Source organism: Arachis ipaensis, chromosome B04, assembly GCF_000816755.2.
Source record: "Arachis ipaensis cultivar K30076 chromosome B04, Araip1.1, whole genome shotgun sequence".
Lineage (NCBI taxonomy): Eukaryota > Viridiplantae > Streptophyta > Magnoliopsida > Fabales > Fabaceae > Arachis > Arachis ipaensis.
In genome coordinates, this window is record NC_029788.2 from 23,210,808 (window position 1) to 23,215,238 (window position 4,431).

The 4,431-nt window shown below is 29.4% G+C and overlaps 1 long non-coding RNA gene across 1 annotated transcript in view; it reads left to right on the forward strand.

The window, feature by feature from the left end:
* The window catches only part of LOC107637718, a 1,155-nt gene continuing 653 nt past the window's right edge, over positions 3,930-4,431 (forward strand). Inside the window, exon 1 of the long non-coding RNA XR_001619481.2 lies at positions 3,930-4,087. This is a non-coding gene — a long non-coding RNA (uncharacterized LOC107637718). The remainder of the gene's footprint in view (positions 4,088-4,431) is intronic.

Here is a 4,431-nt window from a genome sequence, read left to right on the forward strand (position 1 = left end):
AAAGTCGAAAAAAAAGAAATTTTATATTAAAAAATTTAAAAATAACATATCCAAGAAGAGTAGTCGTAATATATAAATTGAGGTAACAATTTAAATTTCTCTAAAATTAATTTAATCAAATACCAATATTAGAAGTAAATTACTTAAATAATATTTAATCTATTATAGTCTTTAGACACGTGTAGATTAGAGTCATTCTTGTAACGACAACCAATTGAAACAACATCATAAGTTCAAACATTTAAAATTCTTGCAAATTCAGACCATCCCCTTGTTAAATAAGTTTCATCATCCGCTATCCATGTACTGCGGCAAGGTATAGAATTGTCACACCGAGAAACTAAACTGACATTTATTTCCTTCAATGGCATTGTATTGATGCAAAAGAAGGCCGGTAATTTCTGAAAAAGATTCACTGTTATAAAATTATTTTAATTATGAAAAATTTAAAATAAGAAAATTTGAATATATTACCAATTGTTGAAATTGCATCTCCGAGTTTGACACGAATTTATCAAAAATGAACTTAAATTGAGGGAATTCAATCTCATTATGTGCTCCACTTTGAAGATTTTCGGGCAAATGTAGAAAGCATGGAGGGGATGGAACTTGAACTTGGCCTACAAAGCTCCGTAGAAACAATTCCTCAATAAAAAATCGAGCTCCTCCTAAGAAATCCAACTTTACCCACATCCCATTAGGTTGGTCATAATATATGAGTAGATTCAACCATCCTTCGGTAAAATAGAGTTTATTGTCCCTTCGTTGGACGCTTACATCTATGTAATTAGAACCCGAATCAGTGAGTACAACTTGAGATGGTATTTGATAGATGTGGTGCATTGTAAACGATTGTGACAAAAGACAATCGCACTGAAACATTAGATGAAAAGAATAAATTGGAGTAAGAACAATCATTAAATTATCAAAAGAATAATATAATAGAATGAATATATAAAAGATACTATAAAAAATTATAAATTGTACCTTAAAAGGATCAACTTCGATGAAAAATGAAGAATACATTTTTATTCTACGAAGTAGTCAAGGAAGAATAATAAATTAAAAAAATGAGTTGACTCTTAGATCTAGACTCACAAACCACAAAAAAATACTATATATAGCGATGATAATATTATTAAAGAAACGTTCTGAAAAAGAATCTCGAAGACGATAAAAAAGAAGAAGTTAAAAACAACAATGACAATGTTAAAAAAGAGGACGATGATGACCACATATAAAAAAAACACGCATATCTAATTTGGTTAGGACTTAATTGATAAAATTATTTGACCGCATAACTTTATTATAATATAATAATCTTACCCATACAAAAATTTTATAAATAAAAATAATCTATTTACTTGATCAAAATAAGAAAATATGTAATAGAAAAAAAAATCTAATTTTTCATATCATATCTATTTCAATAATAATAATAAATAAAAATACGTCAACTTAATATCTAAGAAAAAATATGAGATAAAATCATAATACAGTTCTAAAGTAAAAGCTTAAATTAGAGCATAATATCATTACACAACACAAATTGAAAGTAATTTCACGCTACAATATGCCACAAACAGGTAAATGACTTAAATTTAAATACGAAATATTTTTTATTTATGCATACAACAACATGGTCTATAAATACTTCATGGATAACATATCATATATAGCTCCGAATGATGAGCACGGAAGTTGGAGAGTGTGGTAGTTTGTGTCTACGATAGTTGCCTTCTTGCAACGACGCCTCATAGGAAGAAAAATAATTATTGTTGTAAAAGCTATCCAATGAAAGAGTAATTGGTAGACGAATGATATTTTCTTCTAGTATACATGGTCTTTTATAGTGATAAAATAAAAATAGAAGGAATTAAATTTTATATTTTTATATTAGGAATAGAATTTGATATTTATCCTAATAAAATTATTATTATTATCAATATAAATGGGTTAACAACTTGCCACTAATAAAATCATTGGATAATGAATAAGAATTAGAAGGGTATCAATATAATTAAAATGTTTAAAAATATTTTCGATTCATAATTAGTTTAATAATGCATTAAATATTGATTTTATATAATTATAATAAAGATATTTTCCTAAATTAGTATAATTATGCATTATTCATTAAATGCATTCATTTTGGATGGAAAATGGGTTCGCGAGAAAGTGACACCTCACTTTTATTAGTCGGGGAAAACCCAATTTTAATATATTAAGTAGATTTGATTTAATCAAAAGGAAGCTTCTTCAAGAAGCCAAAAGTCTCACACTTGTTACTTTTGGTCTTGAAAAATGGAAGTGAGAATTCAATTGAGTTTAATTTGCTTTCAATACTTCTTTCAAAAGTTTCTTCTTCTCTCTCCTATCTCTCTTTGCTTTTAGTCACTTCAATCTATCAAAGAAGAAGATGGAAGAAAAAGTAAAGTCACAAAGAATAGTCAAAATAGATATTTGCCATTGAAGGAACGATTTGAAGAAAAGTTTTAAGACTGTCGTTGCCAAAAGTAGAAGCAAATCCGCCTGTGTCAAGAAGATCTAGTTTGATAAAAGTTCATTTTCATTTTTGTTCATCAAAGAAAGAAGATAGCTTCTGAAGTCTCAAGTAAGAAGAAGTAAAAATGAAAAACCTGAAGCACTCCTGGGTCAGAAGCCCATCAATAATCAGAATCCATTCTTGGGGCCAAAGTCAAGATCCATGGCTAAGATGGAAAAAGCTTGAAAAAAAGGGTTGAGAAAGATGAGGTAAGCCTAGATGCATTAGCCTCGGCTCTCTCATCTCTCTCTGTTCAAAGCTGCTGCTACTCAAGATAGGAGAGAAAGTTGCTGGGTTAGGGTTTCAACCTTGGAAGCTTCCCCTTCTATATTAAGGGTGAACGGCCAAGGGTTGAGATCAAGGAGAGTAAGTGAAAGCACAGAATTCTCATAGTTACCCGAGCTTCCTGAGTTCTTCTCCTTAAATGATGTTCATTTTATTTTCTTTTTCTTAGTTTTGTCTGTCTGAGTCTCATGGTGAAAAAGACAAACATGGTGAGGTTTGTAAGAAAAAGCCAGTGAGAGGGAAAAGGCAGTGATCAAAATTAGAGAAAAAGTCATAGATGTCTTAGAGTTTTTTTGTACATCTTTCTGTTGTGTTTCATGATCCTGTGGGGATTCTCTTACAAGTTGGGTTAGCACTTTGCAGTTAAAAGCTAGGTTTTAAGTCCTAGTCAAATTCAGATTGGGTGTAGAATCTGGATTTGTCCCAGATAAAAATGGATAGTTCTTAAGAAAAATTGGTGTTTGTAATGTTGTGAAAACATAGTAAAATTCCATCATTATTGTGATAGAGACTGGATATAAGTTATATTGCATCTAGTAGATGAACCAGGATATTTTTGGTGTTATTTCTTCTTCCCTACTCTTTTTTCAGTTTTTGGTTATCAGGAGACAAAAATAAAAGGGTCTCTCAACTCGGCACGAGACAAAAACAGAAATATCTCCTTAAATTTTTTTAAAAAGGCAAAAATTAATATTCAACAAAAATGGGTTAAAATTTAACCCTTCTTCTCTTAGTCACTGATTACCATTAGAAAAATTCAATACATAGAAAAAGAAAAATATTGTACGACTTATATTGTTAATATATTCATTGGAAATTAAAACTTATTACTTCATTACAATACCAAAGAGTGTAGTTCTCATTTTTTAACAATCGATATGTATCACATCCCATTCTTATTTCTTATGCAGATCCAATAGTACTCAATATAATGATAACTATCAAGAATGAAAGAAAGGTCGTCCCTTTAATTAATTCGCCATAGCAGGCACATGAAGTTTCTCTCATGCTCAACTACCAATCCTAACTACCAAATTAACACATACCAATACATACACATATACATATATGTCTCCCAATATATACTCTTATAAATAGAGCACACATCCCCACAGGTTTTCTCATCTTTCTCATCTCATATATTTTATAGAAAATTAATTATGAATACCATGAAAGCCTTTTTGTTGATGTTACTGTTTTTCACCTATGCTGCTGCGGCTACTGATAATAAGCCATTTGAAGCTGATGCAACACAAGGTAATAATATAATATAACGAGAATTTCTTAGATGTTGTAAAAATAAATGATATTTCTTCTTATTTTATCTATATTGTGATATATCAGTAATCTTAGAAGGAGAAGAGAGGGTTTAGCTAGTTAAGTGGATTTTAAAATTTTGAAAATTTAATTTTAGAAAGTAAAAATGAGTCACATTATTGATAACCACAGTATAATTAAATGTAATAGAGCAGGGATTCTTATTTCTTCTCTTAGAGCATGTAGAATTTTCTAATGTATTAATACTATCATGTATACAATGAACTTAATTTTAACTCATTGACCATATAAAAAACTATACAATTATATGATAATATCTACTC